Source organism: Bubalus kerabau, chromosome 3 (genome assembly GCF_029407905.1).
Source record: "Bubalus kerabau isolate K-KA32 ecotype Philippines breed swamp buffalo chromosome 3, PCC_UOA_SB_1v2, whole genome shotgun sequence".
NCBI classification, from domain to species: domain Eukaryota; kingdom Metazoa; phylum Chordata; class Mammalia; order Artiodactyla; family Bovidae; genus Bubalus; species Bubalus kerabau.
The window spans coordinates 149708228-149736227 of record NC_073626.1 but is presented as its reverse complement, the minus strand read 5'-3'; the positions used below and the strand labels follow the sequence as shown (position 1 = coordinate 149736227).

General features: G+C 42.0%; 1 long non-coding RNA gene across 1 annotated transcript; it reads right to left on the bottom strand.

Annotated features, from left to right (window-relative positions):
* Window positions 1-2: 2 nt before the first annotated feature.
* LOC129647813 (uncharacterized) lies at window positions 3-25048 on the bottom strand. Its single transcript, XR_008712521.1, has 3 exons — window positions 24877-25048; window positions 1091-1194; window positions 3-95 (listed from the first exon to the last, which is right to left on the bottom strand). It is a non-coding gene; the product is annotated as an uncharacterized LOC129647813 (long non-coding RNA).
* Between the last annotated feature and the right edge of the window lie 2952 nt (window positions 25049-28000).

Sequence of the window (28000 nt, the reverse complement as noted above, 5' to 3'; positions counted from 1 at the left end):
ATACATTAGCCTTTTTTATTTATTCAACATCCACTGGGACCAAGGCTCTGCAGTTTTGAATAATCCACGAAGTTGTCACTAAAAGCTGATATTCTCTATGTTGATAATGAAGAAAAACACCAATGAACAGCCTTATTAGTGTAAAAAGTCACACACTCCAAAGCCTCTATCCCATTAGGAAAAAACTCAACATATGTCACGTCACATTAATAAATACTGCATGTGCAAAGTGTGCCTTATTCTAACAGTAAATTCCCCCTTGGAAAACTGATTTGCTTTTAAATTTTAATTGACTTCTTTTCTCTTCTATGGACCCTAGTTAGTCCCCCCCCCCCTTTTCTTTCACAAATGATGTAAGTTTGCATGAAAAATACATCATTCTCTAAACCCAACAGCAAAAAAAAAAAAAAAAAGAAACAAAATGCAGAAAAAAAGAGGTAAGGGGAAATAAAAGGGGAAAAATAACAAATTGGTCATTAAAAGCGAAAAGATGCATGAGATAAAAGAGAAGGAAGCAAGACGAACATCTACTATATTGGGCTTCGGTGCAGATGTAAGTATAAAATGCTCCACAAGTCCTGTAATTGAGAAAATCTATCAAATGTCCTGACAGCTGCTCGGGCATTTCCAGAAGCGATAAAACTTGAATTTATTTCACTCCTAGAAAAGGGGCAGTATCACCTTCTGGCGGCTTTAATGAAATGCCATAAAATTCGAGGAAAAACTGTGTTGTAAAGTCATAAAAAGGTAGTCGGAAGTGGATTGTTGGAAATGGGGCGGGAGGGGTTGCCCTGTCTGAAGAGTTACCGAAGGGGACCAGAGGGCTCTGGGCTTGGCCCGCGATCACCAGCCAGGCCTTCAGTTTCCCACCAACCCTGACCCCTGCAGCCCCGCCTCCAGGGCCAGGGGAGGGAGTACTAAGAGGAGGACGCAGTTCCTGTGCTGCTCCACTGCTCACCCACTCTCAGAACTTGGCTGCATGCTCTTTGACTTCTCACCTCTGACCGCACGCAGGACTAGGTGTCACCGCTGAAAATGTGACGCCTACTCCATTTGTATTTTGTGAGGGTGACCACAGGAGTACTCTTACCTGCATTTCTCCAGATGGAAATATTACAGTACATTGGAGTGGATGCTCCCCAGCCATAATGTCAGGCATCCTAGCTGCAGACCTGGAGAGGAGGGTGCTGGTTCCTAGGGCAGGATTTAGAGCAAATGTAATTAGACACACATTCTGCTTTAGAATCTGGTTATTCAGGGCTTGGCTCCCTCAGCCTTCTTCCAGTTCTTTCTGGCCTTGGTTTACTGTCAAAGTAGATACTGTTATCTGCTTTTCCTCTTAGATGATGAGTGACTCGGAGGGTAAGAATTATCTCCAAGTTCCTATTTTCACCCCTTTGGCACCTTGCCTCACATTGTGCACGTAGTATGAGCTCACTGGGGCTTCCCTTGTGACTCAGGGGTAAGGAATCCACATGCAATGCAGGAGACCCAGGAAGCATGGGTTCGATCCCTGGGTTGGGAAGATCCGCTGGAGGAGGGCATGGCAACTCATTTCAGTATTCTTGCCTGGTGAATTCCATGGACAGAGGAGCCTGGTGGGCTACAGTCCCTAGGGTTGCGAAGAGTCGGACATGACCAAAGTGACGGAGCACACATGCAGGCATGAGCTCATTAGATGATTCCAAAGGGATAGAATTTTTGAAAGTCTCAGATTGTCAGGTGAGGTCTTTTGTTATTCAGTCAGTTCTATGGTTGAATAACTACCCTTGGTATTTTCTATAGGTTTATGAGCTAAATTCATTTATTGAAGATTATTGTACAAGGAGCAGTTACATAGTATTTTACTTTATATTTTCAGTTTGATATTTTAATACAGTCACATTAGATCCATACAAGAATTCTATTTCAAAAATAAATAAACAGAGGCCCTGAGTCTTACAGTGAATTTCTTTGCACACTAAACTCTGTGCAAAGATGATGAAGTTAAACTGCAAACATGGAGAATAAAGGGCCTAAAATGAGGGGTTGACATGTGAAGATGCCTATGAAATAATATTGTTCAAAAAAGAGAAGGTGAAGAGAATGTTATTCTAACTGGCAGCAACTCTAAGAAAAATTTTACCAGAGATGTTTTGAGGCCATCCTAAAAAAATAAAAAAAATAACCCGAACAAAACTTAACTAAATAAGTAAAATAAATGATGATTTTGGGACAGTGCAAGGAAGTGAGAGAATCAATAAGGTTAATGAAGACAAAGAAAATAAAAATGGATTGTGAAGTCTGAAAGTGGGAATGGGTTGTTTTTCTTTAGTGAACTGATGACCTCATGCCCTTGGCCTAAAGGGGAATTTCCACAGTATAGGTTTCACCCAAATCACAGGTTGAAGGAATATCAGTAAGAATGTCGATCTTTGGAAAATCTTGTGAGCACTGTTATTGAGTTATGACTGTCACTTGAGCAGTGTCTTCAGTGGAATAGGATATAAATTTCCCCAAGGCAAGAGCAAGGGCTTGGAAGCCAACAAAGTTTAGTGATCCTCCTTTCATTTTTCTATGCTCAAGTCCTTTGTCAGCTTCAGAACCGGGAAGGCAGCTATTAAATTAGAGATGAAATAACGCCAGACTCCAGATGTGGCTGCCTCACACTCCTGTCTGTAGCCAGATGTGCCCACACCATCACATTCATCATGATTAGAGTGAAGGTGGTGGGAAAGCAGCAATACAACACACTCAAAAGATTCCCAGCTCATTCACACAGGAGACTCCTCCGAGCAATTGGAGAGTTGCTGCTCAGAGGCAGGAAGGAATGGTGAAGACTTTTCCAAGGTCCAGTAAAAAGTGGGATACATTTTCTTTTTAAGGATAATTGACCCCTGCTCCAAGTTCCAATGATCTCCACTGGGTCATTTACAAGTGGCTCAGACAGTAAAGAATCCGCCTGCGATGCAGTAGACCTGGGTTTGATCCATGGGTTGGGAAGATCCCCTGGAGGAGGAAATGGCAACCCACTCCAGTATTCTTGTCTGGAGAATCCCCATGGACAGAGGAGCTTGGCAGGCTACAGTCCATGGGGTCACAAAGAGTTGGACACAACTGAGGGACTAAAACATTGCATGGCCATATTTAATCAACCACCTCTGGTCTCAGAACTATCCTGCCTTGGTACAAATCTATCCTTGCTTAATCTCTTTCTATTTGGGGATAAAGCCTTCCACTTTCCTTTCATTCCCCTTCACCCACTTTTGATTGGTGAGAAGCTTACCTCAGCACTAAATGGTGTGGGAAGAACACTGAGGGCAACAGGGAAGGAGCTTTTAGAGGACACTGAAGCTTCTGGGGGTGGCAGTGGGGGCTGGACAGGCCAGAATAAAAAGTCCTACCAGGGCTTAAGGGCACTTGGGCACAGTCATCCTGGTCTGGACCAGCATGAGCTGGTCTCCAGGGTGATGTGAAGAGTTCACAGATTATCACTGTCCCTCGGATGAGAATCTATCTATAAATCACGTGTCTTTCACAAGTAGGGATGAAACTGGGGAAACTGCAGGGTGTGAGAGCCTGGAAGTCATTGTTCAGACCTGTGTGGAAATGAGCGTGTGCTCTGTCATTTCCTCCACAGCCTGCGGCCCACACAACTGTAACAGGTTCTGTCAGGTGTGAGGTGAGCCACTGTCGGAACACAACTTGGAAGGAGTGAGCTGTGTCTTGTGTGTCATTTAAGAAGCATGTTTATCAGGAATGATTTTACTTAGAGCCGTGAACTATCCTCTGAGAACTCTTTGCTCAAAGAGAGGCGTCTCTGCTGAATAAAACAGTAGTAACTACTTGGATTGACTGGTTGCTTCTCACATGAGCTAAAACAAAATGGACAATGGCAATAAAAATGGTCACAAGCAGGTTCTAGGCATTGTGTGCTGGCCAAGCATGATACGTCTGTGTACGTGCTCAGTCGCTTCAGTCGTGTCTGACTCCTTGTAACACTATGGACTGTAGCCCACCAGGCTCTTCTGTCCATGGGATTCTCCAGGCAAGAATATTGGAGTGGGTTGCCCTCCTCCAAGGGATCTTCCTGACTGAGGGATTGAACCTGCATCTCCTGTGTCTCCGGCATTGCAGGGTTCTTTACTAATGCTGAGCCACCAGCGAAGCCCCCAACAGAGCATAATAGATCACTTCTAAAAATTCCCAGACAACATGGTGCTTTTCTTTAGGCAAGGATATTAGGATTCTTCGAAGAAAATCTTTAAGATATTCTAACATTTCTAATTGGCATTCCACTACAGGTAGAAAAGTGTGCATTATTCTCTGAAATGTTTTCTAATAATATTCTCCATCTTGACAAAGTGGAATAATTTCAATCTTTTCTCATTCCTTCTACAAGCAGAGAGAGAGAGAGAGAGGGAGAATGGCAGTAGAAATCACGAACAATTTTAGTTCATTCGGAAGTTGAAGAGACTTATTTTTCAAATGTATTCTTTCGAATCCAGATTCCTATAACAGATGCTCTTAGCTCCCAGGATCCTTCCATCTGTAATTCAATTTCCTTCCAAACGTGATGCTGACATCTGTTGCAATGCAGATACACACTCAAGTACCTGCAATTTCTCTGTCAAGCTCAGTGTCATGTTAAAGAACTGTGAACTTTGCAGGGCTGGGGAGCAGACACTGGAATCCTCAGGGCTGCTAGGCAGAAAGAAATGTAATGTCTCTTTCATGATTCTGATGTCTCAGCATCTTTCCCTCTCTGACACTTGGGCTTTTGTTAAAGATTTTTCAGGGAACATAAAGTGTTTGTTTAATAGTGCAATTAATTGTTTCAGCTTCACTTCTGGAGCCACCTGAAATCAGCACATGCTAAGATTTAGCGGGGAGGCAGAGATTGCGTCTTCAGATTCTTCCTGACAGAGTGAATTAGATAAATTACCACCCAATTCTCTAAAGTATTTTAAAAACAAAGACAAAGCACCGCATATTGCATTTAAAGATGCTGATCTTTGCCCTGTTTCTTTTCTATCCCATCCCCCAGTGCCTTTCCATAAAGCAAGACCATGTGAGGCATGGATTGAGTTCAATCATTCCATCATTAATTAATTCATTAAATAAACATTTATCAAGTTTGTATTCTGTGACTGGTATTGTGCCAGGTGCTGGGGAAAGAAATGATACAGGATCCACCAGGAATCCTTCAGTAGCGCTTTATTTTAGAAAAAAGTACTAAATCTTACTGAGCTTCACGGTGGTAGATGAAATCCGAGTTTTATGCCAAAGGAAAATTTTTATATTCTGACAGGACTACAAACCTATTATTGAGTTAAATACTCTTCTGTTAGCAAGAACTTGTTTTTGAGCTTCACAGGAAGGTAGAACTCTTTGCTATTTATCATCTAATTTGGAGCTGATGAGAATAGGGGAGAATGGACTGTTCCTTCTGACCCTGCCTGCCTTTCTGATACAGACAATCTCCACTGACATCTGAAGGGTGACCCTTGATTAGCCATGTCATTTCTTCAGGTGGCTTTGCTGGGGCTGTGTTAAAATCATGAACATTCATCCAGGCCTTTAAAAAGGGTTGTCACAATATTTAACCTGGACACCTTCTCTACCAATTACCATCTTTTCAGTTTTGTACAACACCGTCAAAAGGCTCAGCGGGCTGTGTGAGTGTGGTTTGCTTTGTTCGGTAGCGACTCAAGGATGAGTCTTTCTGTGAGAGCCAGGCCAGTTGTGACTGGCAATAGGCGGAGACAGAGGATAGGACTGTAGGCTGGGGCCACCAAACTGCTTGCAGGTGGATCTGGTGTCAAGGATAGATAGGGAGAGTCTGAATTACTCAATGTAATTTCTCAGGCGTTTCTTTAACTTAAGATATTACCAATTGCTGGGCCTGGGCTGGACCTGGTCCACAGATGTGTGATATTGGGCCCCCATTGTATTATTCTTTTTATTTTTTAAATTGGTTGCTCTTATGTAAAATTTGGGCGATTTTATCGTCTGTCTAAAAATTGGAATATCTAGCAACACAGGGTCTACATGGCTACATGACAAGCATCACTCAGCATCACTGATGTAGAGCTGAATCGCAGTTGTCCCCTTAGATGTGTCCTGCATGTCTCCTACAGCCCCAGTCCCCACCACACCATATCGTCGCATACCTAGCCTGCTTCAGTATTCAGTTACCAGCGTGGGTCCCTGATCTACATGAATTAATTAAACAAAAAGTATTTTCAGTCGATCAGAACGTTTGTATTGGATCACTTCTCTTCTTTTAGATGCTTATTAGGTAGTGTAGGAGAAGCGAATGATGAAAAAGGTGAAAGTGTTAGCTGCTCAGCTCTGTCCATGGGATTCTCCAGGCAAGAATACTGAAGTGGGTTGCCATTCCCTTCTCCAGGGGATCTTCCTGACCCAGGGATCGAACAGCACTGCAGGCAGATTCTTTACAATCTGAGCCACCAGGGAAGCCAAAATATATTCCTGCCCACATGAGGAAGAAAACAGTAACACGTGCAACAGTTAGAGGCATGGCCTTGAATAGACCACAAATCAACACAAGAATTTGAAGAAAGGAATATTGATATACTTAGTCATTAGGCTTCTGTATTTTATTACTTCTATTTTCCAGAAAAGGAAAAAAACAAAACAAAACACTTCTTGTTCATGAAAAGGAAGTTCTTAGCAAGTTTAGAATGTAGCTATTTAATGTATCTAAGTGTGTAAGGCATTTGTATTCTAATCACATTTTTAAGAAAATCTTTTTGTTTATGTAGAAAAAGAACCCAATCCCAGGCAAACTAGTATTACTTATACCTGAGAGAATATAAAAGGCAATGATGCTGAATAGACTACAGAGATTTAGAAGAAGAAATAGCAATACCAGGTCTATTCTGCAGCTCTTTGGGAGCCTGCACAGAAAATCTAATGCTTAAAACGGATTGTAATTGTTGAGAAAGACCTGGGCAATGTTTTAAAATTCTAGGTTTAATTTAATATCAACTCTCTGGCTAGACTTGTGGTCTGGATTTGCTTTGTGAGAGGACGGCTGACATAGAAAGCAGGAAAGGTCAAGGTCTTATTGGCATTAAATAGGAAACAGTTGGCTACTTTCCCTAGGAGCAAACTCATTGTCCATTACCCCACTGCTTTGTTTATATCTGAAAACAAGAACTAGTCAGCACAGCTGGACAATTTAAACCCACCACTGATGGCTTGGAGATGCTAGTCTCTCACATGACAGTGCTCACATGTATATGCATGAGATGCCATGCTTCTAGTAGTGAATGCTGATCAGTGAGGACACTAAGCAGCTAGGAGCATCCTTGTTTGAGCCTTAATAAAAGTTAACGTTTATTGACCACTTATTATATCTCAGACGTTGTGCTAAGTGCTTTATATAATACAACAACCTTACGAAGTATGCTCAAGTAATACCTCCTTTTACAGGTTAAAAAAACAAAAAGCAGGCACAGAGAGGCTCAGGAACTTATCCAAGGTCACCGGCTAGCAAGAGGCACTGATGGGAACTGAACCCACGCTTGATGCCTGTGTCTCTATGGTGAACCACAGGCTACACTTTAGGTACAGGACGCCTTGGCCTTTCCCAGTATGGGTTATCAGGCCTCAACCTTTCCTTCTTTGGAGGAAGCTGCATAATTTTTTTAACACCCTGGGACATCTATGGGCTTGCAAGCAGTCCCTAATAGTAAGGACAGAACTTCAGTCATTTTCTTTAATCCTACTCCTGCACTTACAGAATTTCTCCTTGCTAGAGAAAATTACAAAACCAGGGCAAATTGGTTTCATTTTGAAGTCCACAGAAACTCAGAAAGGGCCCCAGAGCTGCTGAGCCTGGCTTACATTCACTCGCAGGGGAGCCCAGCCCAGCAGCTGTTTCAGACAGGCCAGAATCTTAAGCTGTAGCTCCCACACAAACCCTCCAGGGTTAGAGACCTCAGCAGATACCTTTGTTCTAATTCCACAAGAAAATGAGACCTAGGGGACACAAGCTAGCCTCCCTTGTCTTACTAGAACACTCTGTGTGCTCCCCCCATTTCGATTCTTTCCCTCTGATCTTGGCAGAAGAAAAACTCAAATCTTTCCAAGATTCACCTGCTACTGTGCCCACCAACCTCTCCCCTCCAAGCCCTGCTTCCCTGGTTGCTCCTGGTATTTCTTGCATCTATAATCTGTCTCCTCCCCATTGCTCCTTCCAGGGCAGCAGGGAGGCAGTGGCCTTGTGACTGGAGCTCAGGCTCTGGGTCAGGCTGCCCACCACATGCCTATGTCTTAGGCACTGCCACTGACCTCTGTGTGATCTTGGGTAATTTACTTCATTTTCTTATGACTACACTTCTTCTAAGCACTTTGCTCATAATAACTCATCTTAAACTTCTGAACCACCCTAAAGGGAGATGAGAAACAGACACAGAGAGGTTAATGAAAATTGGGAGTATAATAAGCGCTTATTTCTTTAAGGGGACGACAGAAGATGAATTGGTTGGATGGCATCACCGACTCAATGGACATGAGTTTGAGCAAGCTCCAGGAGATGGTGAAGGACAGGAATGCCTGGCTTGCAGCTGTCCATGGGGTTGCAGAGTTGGACACGACTGAGCAACTGAACGATAAATTTCTTTAAGAGGAAGAAACCTCTTTCTCTTAGAGTAAGTAGTACCAGAGGGTCTAGGTAGAACAGGAGAATCATGCCCCCAGGCTCTGAGATCTTACTGCATGTGTCCGTGCTCAGTTGCTTAGTCACATCCAATTCTGTGTGACTCCATGGACTGAAGCCTGCCAGGTTCCTCCGTCCATGGGATTTTCCAGGCAATAATACTGGAGTGGGTTGCCATTTCCTTCTCCACTGGGATCATATTAGCTATGTTCAAATCCCAGTGTTGCTTCTTTTTCTCTGTGTGGCTTTTGGCAAGTGCATTAATCTCTCTGTGTCTCAATTTCTCATCTCCCTATAGAGTTGTTGAGAAGTTTAAGTTTTTATAAGCCAAGTGCTTAGAAGACTGCTGGTTATGATTAAGCTTTTGGGTAAATGTTACTTATTATTATTAGAATTGGCACTTGGAGACCTCTTGTGTCCTGGATCAGTAGATCAAGTAAATACACAGAATTACAGGGATCTTAACATCACATGCAGAGGCAAAGGAAGCGTATGTTATCACCAAGAAGCTCTGTTTAATAGATAAGGAAGTATGGGGCTACTGTAATGTTCAGTTCAGAATAATAAAGGGCTGGAACCTAGCCTCGTTCCTGAAGTAGTGGCCTGGGAATCTTGAGACAAGTCCAGAATTCCTTTTAGGTAGGTTTAAAGTCCTCCTGCCATACCAACCTCATTTGTTCTGATATTACTTTAATTAGGACAGTCTGCCTCTTGAAAGAAGTTGGGAGCACAAGCACAGCACGTGGCAAAGCTTAAAGGGATTTTGGGATCCTGGTCCAGCTTTCAGTCTCTACAAGCTGGGAGAGTGTGCTGTGATATTCACAGACTGACCCTATCATTTGGAAAACAGTGGGCTTCTAGACACAGGGAGCCCCTCTTCCAGACAGTGAGAGGCGGACCTCAGAGAGACATGTGCTGACTGTTGACTCATTTTGTGCATTTCCTGTGTGGTTCTTGCATCTTACATCTTAAGTTACTGACTCAGCTTAACCCTGCTTAGCTTGCAAGACCTTTCAGGGAAATCAGAGAAGGAGATGCAGTCACTGCAAGTTGTCACACATGATTAAGGAGCTGGAGGGAGTGATTTATGTGGAAAGATTAAAATCCCTAAATATTGATGCCAGTGCTGTCCTGACTGAGTGGGGCCCTAGGTATTTGCAAACTGCCCCCGGGAAGGCTGCAGACTTCAGTGGAGGTAGGACTGCTTTAAAGGAGTTGAAGGGCGATATAGATAACAGAAATGTGATGATATGAAAACAGGATACTACTTCCTGATGAAGCTGAAAAGACTTGATTCAGACAGGAAATTCTTCTGTGGCTTTTATCAAGCAACTGGCTGTCTCTGGAATTTTCTACATGAACTTCAAGCTCTGTGCTTTCAGATAGCCCTCAGTAGCTCTTACTTCATCCTCTGCAGTGTCCGCATTCTTGGGGTGCCTTTGCTTCCTCCCACTGTCCCTGCACTACGGCTCCAACCCCCAGCGTGTCTCCTGCTACTTTGTTGCTCCCCGCCTCCCCAGTACCCCTCCTCCACACACCCAGTCAACTGGCATTTCCTGGTGTTCTGACTTTAAGTTAGGACTATGGTGCTAGAGTTAATTGGATAAACTACTTCCTGTTAAACTTAAGCCAGATAATTAATTATCTGGCTTTCCCAGATAACACTGACCAAGCCTTTACCAAGTGTGAGACTTTTCAACACTTGGTGTATGGGCGAGTATTGTGTGTGTGTGTGCCTCTGTGTGTGTGTATAAAGAAGAGAGGAAAGGGAAGGGTGCTTTTTAGCAGTCTGTACATGATCCTGTGCAAACCAGACTACTCTCAAAATGGCTAAGCACGGCTGTGGTCATTGACCAATCAGAGTGATCAAGGAGGACTTTTAAGGAAGTGATGCTAAAGCCAAAGACTGAAGGCTGAGTCTGAGTTATCAAGGTAAAGGAGGTAGGTAAGAAAGGGGATATATATTAAATTTCTGAGGACAGTCTTATTTTTCAATACTCTGCTCCATGCAATGATTTGAACAATTTGGTTACTATACCATTAACTGCAATAAACTAATTTAAAGAAATGGTGCCCTAGCTGCATAGATATTTTTTTTCTACAGAGTAAGTCAAAGACAATCTATCTGTGCTTCTTTCCTACCCTAATGGCTGTATTCTGGCATAACAAGCCCTCAGCAGTCTTCACCTGACCTTTCTCTAATGTTCTTTATGCTGTATCCCAGATCACACTGTTCTTTTTGGACCTCTGTACCCTTGAGCAGTCTTTTTTTTTCCTCTGAGTTATTCCCCTACTGTTTGGATTTGTCTGCCAAGCTCTTGACTTTTTTTTGCCAAAAGCTAACTTAAAAATTATCTCCTCTAGGAAGCCCTCCATGATTAAGGACATCTTCCTCTATAGCATTCTAGTGTCTTATGCTTTTCCGTATTTGGCACATATATCAGTATCGTGTTTCTCTGAATATAAGTTACCCCTCTGGCCTGTCAGTAGTGCCTACCATAGCGTTGGGCATAGGGTAAGTGCCTAGTATATGTCTCTTGAATGAACACATAAACACTGGCATACCTTTCTATATTCCTTAATTGTAGTGTGCATGTATAAACATTCACCCAGTAGCAATAAACAGGAGCTCAGATAGTGAACATTTGGACTTTCTGTTTTGTTGGGTAATTGAAAAAAGGTACATACTCAGTCTGTCCATGAAGTATAATTCTATGTTTTAGTGGGTAAACTGCAGATATCTCTCTTTAAAAATAATTTCCTTAAATGTGATAAAATTTATTTTTTGGTTCATATTTGTTAGGTTGTCATAGTGTTTTAAAATGTCTGGCTTAGATCACTTAAATTTTTAAAATTATACTTCAAGCAGCTATTAGCATAATGATATTATCTATTAATAGAAATTCCTACAAGAGTAAAGGTACCTGCAATTTACATGAAATCAGAAAACTTGGTGTGATTAGTAGCATCACAACAAACCCAGCATGACTATTGTAATGACTACATTTCCCATCACTGTAATTATCTCCTAAAACTCTTATTGGGAACATTGATTGCCATTTGCTCACTCATTCAGTTTGAGAAAGTGGACTGATGAACACGTGCCAGGAGTGAAACAGTGGCTGTGCAGGTCCTCTGGAAAATACATGCTGGATGATTACAAAATGAATCATTTGTATCAGCCAGGAGAACTGTCTGATCTTTCTGGGTCCAAAATAAATGATAGATTTCTTATTTCTTTCAATTACTAAGAATTTAAGTGAAGAAGATGAACAGGAGATGGTATTCTAAGAGAAAATGTGAGATGATTATTCCTACTTGAAGGACGTTAGACACAATGTCACATCCCCTCCCCGCTGTAGGGTATCGTTCCCCGTCATGCGATTGAGGGAAGGTGGAGATTTGGCTCCTTGAATCCGTCCACTTCTCTCCATTTTCACTGTCAAGTCTGTAAGCCAAGCTGCCATTGGCTCTTGTCTGGACTACTTCAACTGCTTCTAACTGCTCTCCCCACCTTTCACTATGCTGCTTTCCAATTCATTCTCTCTACTGCAGACAAAGTGCCCTTTCTAAACAGCAAATCTGATCATGTCACTCCCCTGCTTAAAGTACTCTGACTCCCTGAGTCTTTATTCTGGTTTATAAGGCCTTTCACTATCTGACCCTCTCTATCTGTGCAGTCTTATAACTTACCATACCCTGGCCACACAGAAGCAGAAGGGCTCTTCTTCCTTACCACTCCCCTCCCACCCTGTCTTTGATCTAACTTCTGATCACCTTCCAGGCTTAGATATTCCCCTCTGCACTCCAAGGGCATCCTTAGCTGACTTCTCTTTTTGCACTTATCACACTGTCCTGCAATTGCCTCTTGTCTGTTTCTGCCCCTGTTCTGTAAATTTGATGAGAGCAGAATCTGGGTCTGTCTGGTTCATCTTGTATCCTTAGCACTAAGCATGGAGAGAAGACAGCCAGACATGGCTAAGAGAGGGAGCGCTTCTGTTTTCCAGTTTTGCTTGTTGCTGCTTTTAAGTCAGGTCAAAGGCAAAATGTTAATTTAGCCTCAGTGTCTATTTCTAGGCATTGCTCCACACTTTCCCTGTACTAGTGGATTTTCTTTGTGGAAGATCGCTCAAAGAACAGAATAAAAAGTGAGATCGTGGTTCTCATTGGTTGTTCTGAGTGTAGGAAATATCAATGTGGGTGACCATGTTTAGTCTGTCCCTCCCAGACCCAGGCAGTGAGGACTAGAGGCTGATCAAACAGAATTTCAGGGTGTGTGTGCACGCATGTGTGTGTGAATGTGCACACACATGCCTGTGTGGGCATTTAGGTCTATTGTGTTGCTGGAAACAGGGATGGGTTAGCTTTGTTAGAAATTAATGCTTGTGAGTTCTTCTGATAAAGAAGTTGCTGGGCTCTGCTTTCTTTGCCAGAGAATGACCCATGTGTGTCAAAACAGTATGTTTCAGAAAGAAAAAAGCTGCCAGTCCTAGAAGGTTACCCTGAGATGTATGATCACTACTCTGGTCATTAAAACTAGCCTGGTTTTAATGACCAGAAAAGTTTTCTTTTAGTCTTTTTGGATATGGCTATGTATGTATGTATATGTGATTAGCACCGGATAAAACCAACTTAGAAGAATGTAGCTTTTATCAAGAAAATGAAATTGCAGAATATGAAAAAGGTAACCCGGCATATCTATTTACAGATAGGGTGTAGAGATCTTGATTTGATTTTTTGGCATTTGTTAAAATTATTTTGAATGCTCATCTTTTTTAAAAAAAGGTGTTTTTTTTTTTTCTCAAAGTCTCCCTGTAGCTCCCATTGAGCCCTCTTGGGAGGTATGCTACACAAACCTTGCTGGAGCACTTCTTTCTGTCCCAGACTAAGAGAATTGTGGCAGCCTTCTGACATCACTTAACTGTGTGGCTGCAAGATCACTTTCAAGCCGCATGAAGCCCTTTGTCTCACGAATTTAGTGCAAATTGGGTAACGTGTTTGAACAAGCCTGATGGATTCCAACCAGGATAAAGACAGAGTAAAGAGTGAGGGAAATCTAAAAGATGCCTGTTTCACTCCCTCCCTACCCTTCCCAATGCTGGATCCACAGAGTCCAAGGCAAGCACCGAGCAAGTTGGCTTACAGAGATATCACAGAGCAAGGCTATGTGTTATTTGCATTTCCTGAAAAACAGTCAGGTGGTGAGAGCCTGCCGTGGGCTGCTGGCAAGAACTTCAGTGATTATATAGCCACCCAAACAATTTCTTCTTCCCTCACTTTTCCATTTGGGGCTTTAATTTGTATCTTGTTTCTTTAAGCAAAACAGCTGACTTGACTTGTGTCTGACTTCTGGGAATAACTGAATTCTTCTGGCAGGGGCTAAGTAACCAGAGAGTAGCAAATGAAAAATTCACTCTGAAACACACCCACACTCATCCACACACAGACTTGTGGGCTTGTCCGCAGCACTCTCTGTGGTTTGGAGAGAGAGATTTGGAGAATATTTGTGTATTATTTGCCTTTTTAATTTACCAGCCCATTTTAAGGGGTCAGAGCTATAAATCTCAACATGGGATGTGGGAAAGAGAATTTTTGTATGATCAAGAGGCATGTAGATTCTTAACAGTTGAGAAAAATTGTGATGGTGAGAAGCTGGGTTACTTTGTGATCTCTCTCAGCCCTGCTTTTATGGAAAAACCTTGTTAGGGAAGGAGGTCAGAAAGGCAGATAAACTAACAGTAGTTGAATGTTCAGTTCCTGTTCATGCACTTTGAGTGAATTAGCGTATTTAATTTTCACAGCAAATCTGCTGTTCCACCTATTTACAGATGATGAAAATGAGGATTGGAGGGAATCAGTAATGTGCTCAAGTACACCCATCCCGTAAGAGATAGAGTCAGAACTCAACCCAGATTTCTCTGATGCCAAAGATAGATCCAATTATATCACTTTAAATCACTGGGGTGGGGGGGGGGAATATCTAAACCTACATATCTGTGATTGTAGAGTTGCTTCTCCACTTGTCACAGCCCTGTCTCTTCTCTTGCTCCCTTGCTTGCCTGTCTCCCTGCTTTGGAACACCTCATTAATGCTGAGTAGCTCCAGGGAACAACCTAAGTATGGCAGGCCTTCCTTCCTTGTGAAGTTGTGCATGGCACCAGCTTGCATGTTTTTACGCAGAATTGGGAAGGAACATTTTTTTCTTGTTTTTAATTTATTTTAATTTGGAGGATAATGGCTTTACAATGTTGTATTGGTTTCTGCCATACAACATGAATCAGCCATAAGTATACATATATACTCTCCCTCTTGAACCTCCCTCCCACCTCCTCCCCCATTCCACCCCCTCTAATTGTTACAGAGCACCAGGTTGAGCTCCCTGTGTTATATAGCAACTTCCTACTAGCTAGCTGTTTTCCATATGGTAACATATATGTTTCCGTGCTACTCTCAGTTCATCCCACCCTCTCCCCCTCCTGCTGTGTCCATGAGTCTGTGCTCTATGTCTGTGTTTCTATTCCTACCCTGCAAATAGGTTCATCAGTACTATTTTTCTAGATTCCATAAAAAAATCTTAATTTATGATATTTATTTTTCTCTTTCTGACTTACTTCACGTTGTATAACAAGCTCTAGGTTCAGTTTACTGAACTAAAATGAAATTCATTCCTTTTTAAGGTAGAGTAAGGTTCCATTGGGGCTTCCCTGGTGGCTCAGCTGGTAAAGAATCTGCCTGCAATGCAGGAGACCTGGGTTCTATCCCTGGGTTGGGAAGATCCCCTGGAGAAAGGAAAGGCTCCCCACTCCAGTATTCTGGCCTGGAGAATTCCATGGATGGTATAGTCCATGTTGTCACAAAAGAGTAGAACACAACTGAGTGACTTTCACAATATCCCATTGTATGTATGTGCCACAACTTCTTTATCCATTCATCTGTCAATGAACATCTAGGTTGCTTTCATGTCCTGGCTGTTGTAAATAGTGGCATGCATGTCTTTATACCCAATTAGGAAAGAACATTTAAAAAAAAAAATTTTTTTTTTGAGCAGCTTTAGGTTCATAGCAAAATTGAGAGGGAATCTCAGAGATTTTCCATCTACCGCCTGCCCCTACACATTCACAGCCTCCCCTGTTATCAATGTCCCACACCAGAGTGGTGTATTTGTTACAACTAATGAACCTACATTGACGCGTTATTATCACCCGAAGTTTACATTATCATCCAGAGTTTACATTAGAGTTCACTTTTAGAGGTGTACATTCTATGGTTTTAGACAAACGTGTAATGACATACATCCATCATTATAGTATCATACTATATTTTCACTGCCCTAAAAATCTTTTATGTTCCACCTATTCATAATTCCTCCCTTGTTCCCCTAGTCCCTGGAAGCCACTGACCTTTTTACAGTCTCTATAGAAGTAGTGTTAGTCACTCAGGTGTGTCTGACTCTTTGTGTCTCCACCTACTGTAGCCCGCCAGGCTCCTCTCTCCTTGGGATTTCCTAGGCAAGAATACTGGAGTGGATTGCCATTCCCTTCTCCAGAGGATCTTCCCAACCCAGGGATCAAGCCTGAGTCTCCTGCACTGCAGGCAGATTCTTTACCATTTGAACTACAGGGAAGACTACAGCTTCTATAGTTTTAATTTTTTTTTTTTTAAAGCTGGAAAGGTAAAGCTATGGGATGATTTGTTGAGCTCCCCATTACTTTTCCATCCATTCAGAACTGGCTTGTATATTTACATTGAGTCAACAATCAACACACATTTATAAAGACCTGTCATGAGTAAACCGTAGTAGTCGTCTACCTGGGAGATACAGGAGAACTCTAGCTGCAGTTAGGGCTTGTGAGCAGCTTAACAATCTGGTTAGTAGGATGGACAAGATATATCCATTTCCATATCTGTTTAGATCTCTGTATCTATGTCATTGACTATAAAATTAGAGCAGAGAGAAAAATTTTCAGGGCTTCCAACACCTGCTAATTGAGAAAGTGAGTAAATACAACAAGAAAGTTTTGAAAAGACTTGAAATTGAACATGTTATTTTTTAGAACCTGGTAATGCCTGCTTATTAGCCTTTCATGAGGATAGATAAGGGTTATTTTTTTAAAAGCTCCTCTTTTGTACAACAGTAGCCTGAATAGTCAGGAGTTGGCAAAGCCTTTTCTGATGTTTATTGGAGCAGCTGTGGAAATAATTTTGTACCATTAGGAATAAATTTGGGATTGGGGTTTATTTTAAGGCTTTCAAAAACTGGAAGTGCTCTGGTCTCAGAATTATTTTTTATTAAACATTGTCTCCCTGGCTATGTTTTAGGTGCTGGCTGAATTCCTCACAGTGGATTGTGTTAGCATTAGAAATGCTGTTGAATGATAGTAATGACAATAAATTTCATTGGAAAAGACCCTGATGCTGGGGAAGATTGAAGGCAAGAGGATAAGGGGGCGACAGGGGATGAGATGGTTGGATGGCATCACTGACTCCATGGACATGAGTTCTAGCAAACTCCAGGAGATAGTGAAGGACAGGGAAGCCTGGCAGTGCTGTAGTTCATGGGGTCACAAAGAGTCAGACACAACCGAGCAACTGAACAATAGCAATAAATACATGTATTGATGGAATTGGGTTCCAATTCTATTTGGCTAAACTTGATATTTGACTTTGCTGACTCAGTTTGGGCATCCTTAAATATAGTTTATGTGTACTCTTATCTGGGCACAATCATGCTTGAAAAAAAAATGTGAACCCTTGAATACAGGTGGTTTGAATGTAAATCATTGTATATTTCCATCAGTACGTTTTACAGATTGACATCTCAGTCCAGAAGGAAATCTTCCCTGTACCGTCAGTTCAAGACTGACTTCCAAATGAGGCTTGAGTAAACAGGGTGGACAAGGAGGCTGGGAAGATCTCGACTCCGCAGGGGCCGCACTGCCGCCTTGCTGCCACCATGGATGAGGACTGCCATCTTTTTCTCACAGTATCTGATTCTGGAAAGACAAGTTGCACATTTTGCTCCCAATACATGGCCATGTACCCCAGCCTCTTTCTCACTCCATTCTCACTCTCTCTTCCCTCAAGCTCACTCATTCTCTGTTTCCATGGGAGCTTCCAAGAGAAATGGAGTGAATCATTCAGCAAGGAGAAAACACCAACCAAACATCAAACATCAAACACCTAGAATCCTCAACACTGATTTAGAATCCACTTTCTTACGGTATCTCGGTAAGACTATATAACAATGCACAGAAAAGAGGAAAGTGGTTCATCGAATGAGGGCCAAGGAGACAAAATGAAACGTACTGCATATACTCTGAATCAGGGCCCAAAGGAAATATACAAATATGAAACTTGTTTTTGGTCTCTAGGAGCATAAAATCAAGTAGGGAAGAAAAGCATGCTGACAGTTTATGAGACAGGATGAGACAAGTTATAGCTGTTACCACAGCATCATTTTGCTTCCATCTCCAAAATACAAAGCCCTCTTTCCTGGCTCTCAGGGCCCCTGGAAATCCATATGCCATCTCATTCACTGTCCACAAAAGTATGCTGGTAGCAGATGGACACCTTGTCTGGGTGAGGGAGACACAATCAAGATTGCCTCCTATAGTAGACTCTCTCCCAGTTCAATTCACAGCCACTCCCAGTACCATAAATGGATGCCCCAATGCTTGCACATGAGAGGTTCAGATTCTTGGTCTCAGAGTCCTGATCTCTTTTCTTTCTCTGTAGCCCTGGAAGATTGATCCCCAAGGTCTGGAAATGTCTTTTCATATATCCTTCTTTTGTAAAAAAATTGATTTTATTTTTGGCCTCACTGTGCAGCATCAGTTCAGTTCAGTTCAGTCGCTCAGTCATGTCCGACTCTTTGCGACCCCATGAATCGCAGCACACCAGGCCTCCCTGTCCATCACCAGCTCCCGGAGTTTACTCAAACTCACGTCCATCGAGTCGGTGATGCCATCTGGCCATCTCATCCTCTGTCGTCTCCTTCTCCTCCTGCCCCCAATTCCTCCCAGCATCAGTCTTTTCCAGTGAGTCAACTCTTCACATGAGGTGGCCAAAGTACTGGAGTTTCAGCTTTAGCATCAGTCCTTCCAAAGAACACCCAGGACTGATCTCCTTCAGAATGGACTGGTTGGATCTCCTTGCGGGCCAAGGGACTCTCAAGAGTCTTCTCCAACACCACAGTTCAAAAGCATCAATTTTTCGGCGCTCAGCCTTCTTCACAGTCCAAATCTCACATCCATACATAACCACTGGAAAAACCATAGCCTTGACTAGACGGACCTTTGTTGGCAAAGTAATGTCTCTGCTTTTGAATATGCTATCTGGGTTGGTCATAACTTTCCTTCCAAGGCGTAAGCATCTTTTAATTTCATGGCTGCAATCACCATCTGCAGTGATTTTGGAGCCCCCAAAAAATAAAGTCTGACACTGTTTCCACTGTTTCCCCATCTATTTGCCATGAAGTGATGGGACCAGATGCCATGATCTTAGTTTTCTGTATGTTGAGCTTTAAGCCAACTTTTTCACTCTCCTCTTTCACTTTCATCAAGAGGCTCTTTAGTTCCTCTTCACTTTCTGTCATAACGGTGGTGTCATCTGCATATCTGAAGTTATTGATATTTCTCCCGGCAATCTTGATTCCAGCTTGTGCTTCTTCCAGCCCAGCGTTTCTCATGATGTACTCTGCATGTAAGTTAAATAAGCAGGGTGACAAATATACTGTGCAGCATGTGAGATCTCAGTTCCCTGAACAGGGATTGAACTCATGTTCCCTGCGATGGAAACACAGGTTCTTAACCACTGGACCAACCAGGGAAGTCCTTAGATCTTTAAAATACATAATTTACAAATTTGGAAAAATGAAACCACCTTCCTATTCTCATTAGGTAGATACTCTGATGATGAATACTATCTTAAGGACTGCTAAGGTTATATTCCTTCTCATCTTCCTGTTAAAGGGAAGAAAAATAAATAAAGAAAATGAAAGCCCAAGAATGGTCAATTATCAAGTAAGCAAAAAAAAAAAAAAGTGCTGAGCAGCAGCAAAATAACAAACATTTTCATACACCTTATTCTATTTAATCTCCATAATAAAGACCACAAAGTGGTTGTTATTCTTCCCATTTTATTGAAAAAAAGTTTGGGTCTCATAGGAGTTAAACAACTTGCTCAAAGTCACACGGTTAACAGAGCCAATATTGCATATATTGCTGTTGTCCAGGACAGTGTTCCTTCTATTACAGCTTCTCCTAGGTCAAAAGAGGAAGGTCTCCCTGTGGGTTGGAATGTTCTCAGGGCAGGTTTATGAGGAGGAGGTATCTGAACTGGCTCTTGACTGAATTACAGGCTTTGGCTAGACAGTGGAAGAAGGCAAACCTATTCCTGGACTGGGAGGATTTGCATGACTAAAACCACAGATTGGGAAAGTGGAAGGTGTATTTGGAAGACTATGTCTAGTCTGCCTTGGCTGGAGAGGAGGGTTCTTTCATACGATGAAATGGCATCCAGCCAAAGAGAGGAGAACAATGAAGACGGTTCTGCCATTGTTGCGATTCGGGAGTTTCAGGCACCTCTGTTAAATGAGGATAAACAGGGCTGACCTTCCCTCACAGGCAGTCTGGGATTCTGAATCATCAGTGACTGGGAAGTGGCATGCTCCATTATTTGAGGCATGATATTATATCCACCAGCTATTTTGTGCAGTTGAATTTTTGTTCCATTGAAATGATTCTCTCAGTGTGAGCTCAATAGCAACGGGCATGATGGTGGTTTTTCTGTGTTGCCAGAAACTAGGTCTGAATTTCTTCCAGCGCCTCCTGCTCTAAAGCACCTCTTATGATTAATTAACCTTTTGTGGAGTAACTAGGACATCTGTGTGGGATGAGATGTACTTTGGTCAGACTTCAGTTTTCAGTTGTTCAGCAAGAGGGTAATTAATTATAAGAGCTGAATCTGAACAGAAGATTGTTGGAGGAAATCCAAATGAAGCAAAACATCTAATTATCAATGAACAGGAAGGTTTTTTTTTTTTATTGTTGTTGTAGGAGTGAATAAAATACTTAATGTGATGTAAATAAGAGATAGTAACAACTTAAGATGTCTTCTTGTAGTGTACACATAATGCAAAAAAAAGTGAGATATTTGTATTTTTGGAGATACAATACGATGAACTAATCATAACTAGACAAATAGGAAACAGAGGCCAAGTTAGTGTCTGAAATAAATATGTATTCCCCTTTGAGATAATTGCTATGTTGACTTTAACAAGGATATATCTAGAATCATCTGGCTATTATTGCTCCTGACAAATAACAGTAAACACCTCTTGCCTAGAGAAGCAGGTTGGATAAAGATGCAAAATAAGAGATAAAATTCAGAAGCTAAAAACAGTTTAAAATCAATTTCTTTAACATCAGTGGTTACTGTGATAGACATGTAGTTAGCTTTTTGAGGTGAGTCACCTCTAGCATTTAACTCATGTCTACTTGATACAATCTCCCCAACTCCCCACTAAGCCTGACACAGCCAGATTCTAGCTTGATTTACTTACCTGCTGAGGGGGTACCTTAGTGGAAATGTGAGAAATTTCCACTCTCAAACAAAATGATTCTCAAGGTGTTTGTTGTGCCCATTCACCGATAACTTCTATACAAATGTTGCATGATTCAATTTCAATAGGGGAATGTGATTCTGTTATCATAAAGGGGGACCCTTCTAGGGCCCAAGAATGGACTCTTGTCTAACACTAGGAAATGAATTGTCTAAGGAGACACAGGTACTGACAAAGCAAAAGACTTTCTTGGAAAGGGAAAGTGAATAGCAGGGTAAGGGAAGCTAAGAGAACTGCTCTGCCACATGCCTCAGTCTCAGGGTTTATGGTGGTGGGGTTCCCCTTCCAGGTTATCTCTGGCCAATTTTCTTGCCTATGTCCATATTTGGTCCAATTCAAGGCCATTCCTGGCAGTGTGTGCATCTTTCAGTCAAGATGGATTCCAGTTCAAGGATTTCTTTGAGATTGGTAGGACATATTAAGTGTTGGGGTCTCCTCCCTCTTCTTCAGTTCAGTTCAGTTCAGTCGCTCAGTCATGTCCGACTCTTTGCAACCCCATGAACCACAGCACGCCAGTCCTCCCTGTCCATCACCAGCTCCTGGAGTTTACCCAAACCCATGTCCATTGAGTCAGTGATGCCATCCAACCATCTCATCCTCTGTCGTCCCCTTCTCATCCTGCCCTCAGTCTTTCCCAGCATGAGGGTCTTTTCAAATGAGTCACCTCTTCACATCAGGTGGCCAAAGTATTGGAGTTTCAGCTTCGGCATCAGTCCTTCCAGTGAACACCCAGGACTGATCTCCTTTAGGGTGGACTGGTTGGATCTCCTTGCAGTCCAAGGGACTCTCAAGAGTCTTCTCCAACACCACAGTTCAAAAGCATCAATTCTTTGGTGCTCAGCTTTCTTTATAGTCCAACTCTCACATCCATACATGACCACTGGAAAAACCATAGCCTTGATGAGATGGACCTCTGTTGACAAAGTCATGTCTCTGCTTTTGAATATGCTGTCTAGGTTGGTCATAACTTTCCTTTCAAGGAGTAAGCGTCTTTTAATTTTATGGCTACAATCACCATCTGCAGTGATTTTGGAGCCCAGAATGATAAAGTCAGCCACTGTTTCCACTGTTTCCCCATGTATTTGCCATGAAGTGATGGGACTGGATGCCATGATCTTAGTTTTCTGAATGTTGAGCTTTAAGCCAACGTTTTCACTCTCCTATTTCACTTTCATCTCTTTCCAAATTCTTCTGGCTGGCAGTAACTTGTCAGTTCTGAGTTCCTTATCAGGACCTCCCGTTGTGAGATAGCTCACAAAAGTGGTTATTATCATGCCTGGCCAGGCCTGGCAGTTTTGGTCAATGGTTCCCTAACAACACTAGTTCATGTTTATAAATACTACCAGGCTCCCACTGGTATGAAGATGCTGTGTCCTCTCTTACCTATTTCTTCTGCTGCTGTCAAATAGTTTCACTTCCTATTTTTCTTTTCTCTCCTTCTGCCGTCTTGTGTTAGAACTTGCTGCCTGCTCTTTGTGTCTCTTAGGTATCGTAACTTGCCATTGCATGTTGTTGTTGGGGGACAGTTCTTTGTGGGTCTCTTGCATTTCTGCACGTCTTTCAAGCAGAGGCACTGACAACTTATTCGAGATCATCGTTTCATGAGTGTTTATATGGTGAGCAGACTTGGAAGATGGAGACAGTGTTTCCCTCTGGAGCAGAGGGCAACTTCTTTGCCATTCAGTATAATAATATCTCTCTTAGGAGGGCAAAGATAGGAAGATTTGCTAGTAACTCATTATGAAAGATTTAGGTTTCCTAAGTTTGAATTTTCTTGGTGTTAATCGTTTAGTTGTGTCTGACTCTACGACCCCATGGACTGGGGCCCACCCAGGCTCCTCTGTCCATGAAATTCTCCAGGCAAGAATACTGGCTGCTGCTGCTGCTAAGTCACTTCAGTCTTGTCCGACTCTGTGTGACCCCATAGACAGCAGCCCACCAGGCTCCTCTGTCCCTGAGATTCTCCAGGCAAGAATACTGGAATGGGTTGCCATTTCCTTCTCCAATGCATGCATGCATGCTAAGTCGCTTCAGTTGTGTCCAACTCTGTGCGACGCTATGGACAGGAGCCCACCAGGCTCCTCCGTCCCCAGGATTCTCTAGGGAAGAATCCTGGAGTGGGTTGCCATTTCCTTCTCCAGGGGATCTTCCTGATCCAGGGATCGAACCCAGACCTCCTGCATTGCAGGCAGATTCTTTACCATCTGAGCCACCAGGGAAGCCCTGAGTTTCCTCTGTTGTGATGCAAACCCACTGCATCACCGGGCTGCTCTGTGTCACCCTTTTGGTGACTAAAGGGGTGAGGGACAAGGGGAACCAAGGCAAATATGAAGTTTACGCTGCCTGCTGTGCTGTAATAAGTCCCTTGTCTCTGACTCGTCTTGTGTCTCCTGCCACTATCCACAAAAGTGTGGCAGGGTAATTGCTAGCTTGCAAGAAAAGTCAGATTTCTTCATACTTCTTGACCTGTATGTCTTACGTCCAAACTCCCCCAGAGAATCTGACTGGGTCAGGTAATCACCATCTGGTACAGAGGATGGTGTACAGGTGAACAGTACAGGATGGTCCTGTAATATTGACTTCTTTTTTTCCCTTCTAGTTTTATTGAGATATGATGGACATACAGCACTGTATAAGTTTAAGATGTACAGTGTAAGTATTTGACTTGCCTGCATCATGGAATGATTATCACAATAGATTTAATGAATATCCATCATCTCATATCGATATGAAATTAAAGGAATAAAAAAAGTTCATTTTCCTTGTGATGAGAACTCTCAGGATTCACAATCTTAACAACTCTTGTATACAACATATGGTAGTGTTAATTATATTTTTCACACTGTATATTCCATCCCTAGGACTTTATCTTATAACTGAAAGTTTGTATTCAATACATTCGACTGCCTTCATCCAGCTTCCTCTCCCACCACTGAACTCCCAGATAAGACCCTCTTATAGGCTAGTCAGTAGATTGCTGCTTTTGGATCAGGTACTTGTGCTTCGACCAGTCATCTGTGGCCAATTTTTCAAGGTCACTTTGTTCAAATATTGGAAACAGTAAATGAGGGACAGGAACTCATTGAAAGGGGATGTGAGCTTGGCAAACCCTGTGAAGTTCTCAGAAGCAGACATTGTACCTTGCACTTTTCATGGACCATATAGGAAAAGTTACTGAGAAATAGCAAATTCATCTTAACTCTCCTTAATAATCTGGGATTTGCAATATTATATTAGTTTCAGGTGGACAACATAGAGATTTGATATTTTAGACTATACTCCATCTAAAGATGTTATAAAATATTGGTTATGCTTCCTGTGCTATATATTATATCCTCTATCTTATTTATTTTATACTTTGTGGATCTTTTCAATAAATACTATACTATTACATGATCCATGGTTGGTTGAATCCATGGATACAGGACCATCACTATGAAGGATCAACTGCAAATGTACACATGAATTTTTAATTGTTTGGGGGTTCGTGCCCCTGACTCTGCATTGTTCAAGTTTCAGTTGAACACAACTTTATGTGTGGAGATTATATATTAATATATTACACATGTTCTATATCTATACATACGTGTTATTGTTGTTGTTCAGTCGCCCAGTCATGTCCGAGTCTTTGCGACCCCATGGACTGCAGCACACCAGGCCTCCCTGTCCTTCACCATCTCTTGGAGTTTGCCCAAGTTCATATTCATTGCATCAGTGATGTTGTCCAGCCGTCTCATCTTCTCACACCCTCTTCTCCTTCTGCCCTCAATCTTACCCAGTGTCAGGGACTTTTCCAATGAGTCACCTGTTTGTGTCAGATGACCTACATACTAGAGCTTCAGCTTCAGCATCAGTCCTTCCAGTGAATATTCAGGGTTGATCTCCCTTAAGATTGACTGGTTTGATCTCCTTGCTGTCCAAGGGACTATCAAAAGTCTTCTCTAGCACAACAGTTCAAAGGCATCAATTCTTTGGTGGTCTGCCTTCTTACGGTCCAGCTCTCACAACCGTACGTGACCACCGGGAAGACCATAGCCTTGACTATATGGACCTTTGTTGGCAGAGTTACGTCTCTGCTTTTCAAGACACTGTGTATACATATAAAATTTATATTATATATAAAATTTATATTTTATATGTATAGACAGTATGCATATAAAATACAAATTTTATACATATATACATATAAAATACATATAAAACATATAAACTTTCCATACACACATACATGTTTCTATCTATCCACACACATATATATAATCCACACATCTCTATCTACCCATATACCTGCCTACATATATCTATATTTATCAATCTGTCTTTCTGTTGAGAGATATTTGTTATGAGGAATTGGCTCACGAGATTTTAGAGGCTGAAAATTTCACAGTCTGCCATTGTCAAGCTGGAGATTCAGGAAAGCCAGTGGTCTAATTCAATCTGTGTCCAAAGACCTGAGAGCCAGGGAGCTTGATGGTACAAATACCAGTCTGAAGATAGGAGATGAAATGTGACAGCTCATGCAATGAGGCAGGAAAGGAAGGTAAGTTTTTTCTTTCACCTTTTGTTCTATGCAGGCCCTCAACTGATAGGATGATGCCCCCTCACACTGGCGAGAGTAATCTACTTTACTGAGACCGCCAGTTCAAATGTTAATCTCATCCAGAATATCCTCACAGCCCACCCAGGAATAGTGCTTAATCTGGGCACCCTATGGCCAGTTTAGTTGACACAAAAAGTAACTATCACAGTCACAGGAGGGAAGTTAGCTTGAAAATAAAAGTGATACTTGGAGGAAGAAAGAGCCAAAACAATAGCAAAAATTGGAGCCAGAGCCCTAATCAAATTATCCCCAAAGTCTATATAGTTTCTGGGCATGTCACTTATGTAAGCCAATAAATTAACTTTACTATTAATATCCGTTTGAGCTGGGTTTTCTATTACCTACCAACAAAAACATCCCAAGTGATTCATGTAGTAGCTTTCGTAACATCTAAAGTCACTCAAGGATAATGTTGGGGGTTATACAGGTCATACAGACATCTTTCTGAAGTTGGGAGAGTGCACTTCAGGCCTGGAAAAGTCAGATGCAACAGTCTCATGGGTGCAATTCACTGTTCTTTCCAGTGCCAGAGATGATATTACCCATAAGCTGCTGTGGAATAAATCCATGAATACTGCCTGTTGCTTCTCATAACTTATCTGTTATTTCCTGACTCTGATCACACCTGTTTCATCATTGTTACTGGGCTTTTGCTGCAGAATTTGGAGGATGAGATTAGTTACTAAAGAGTTAAATGAAAGGACCAAAAAAAAAAAAAAAATCATGTTGTTTCCACAAACAGCAGTGACCCATGTCATCTTGGCTTCCACATTCTTTAGGGGTGGGTTTCCATACTGGTGATTCAGCAGGCCAGGCCATACTACTTAATCAGAAGTTATAATTTTGGTTTGAACTGTTCAGTGGTCCATTATAGTCTACAGTTTACATCTTGTGGCAAATGGAAAGACTAATCATTTTGCTGGAGTACAATCTTATTTTCTTCAGAAAATAATTAGACCTAGAGCTGTGTTTTAGATCTCAGCACTGCCCTTTGATATTTAAAAGAATATCCTCTTTCCTAACTGAAAACTGACAGATTAAAAAAAAAAAAAGTAAAGACAGAGATGGTCCTACCTCAAGTACAGGAATCACTACCATCTGTTATAAGAGGAAGTACCAACAAGAACCACACCCAAAATGAGAGAATAATACAGCCTAGCTAACCACGGCTGAACCATGTTAAAATGATGAAGAATCCTGATGGGAATGCAGGTTAATACTCCCAGCTTGCCAGGCCACATGCTTGCTGATATCAGGATTTTTTAGTAGATGTGGAAAACTGTTGAAGTCAGAATATCTGGGTCAGCATAACTGAATGTGCACTAACTGACAAAAATCTAACATGAACAGCCTTCCCCAATGTGTTCTTTTCTCTCTTTCAAATGCTCTGTGATACTCGAAGAATGGAATAACTTCTCAGAATGTGGCCCGTGGACAGCAAAGCCAAGTTGCACGTTGGTAACAAGGTTCTTATGCAATGGTGGACCGTCCGGGAATAAGGCACAAAGCCTTCTCCCCAGAGGTGCATCATTTATACCACCAAACACACCCACAACCCTTAAAATGTCTTTCTGGAATCTCAACGGTGGTTCATAGGGAAACCCAGGCCAAATAATTGTCTTATGCTGCTGCTGCTGCTAAGTCGCATCAGTCATGTCTGACCCTGTGTGACCCCATAGACAGCAGCCCATCAGGCTCCCCCATCCCTGGGATTCTCCAGGCAAGAACACTGGACTGGGTTGCCATTTCCTTCTCCAAAGCATGAAAGTGAAAAGTGAAAATGAAGTCGCTCAGTCGTGTCCGACTCTTCGCGACCCCATGGACTGCAGCCTACCAGGCTCCTCCATCCATGGGATTTTCCAGGCAAGAGTACTGGAGTCGGGTACCATTGCCTTCTCTGAATTGTCTTATAAGTAGAGCTAAATCCAAGGCCATGCATCACTGTGGAGAGCAAAAAGCTTGTTGGAATTTTAAGCAGAAAAGGGCTTTTGGTCCTGGTCAAACTTGAATTCAAAGAAATCCTTTGGTTAAATTCTCCATGGTTTCTCCAAATGACTTTCATTTCAATGTTCATTATTCCATTAATATAGCTTCATGTACATTTATTTTC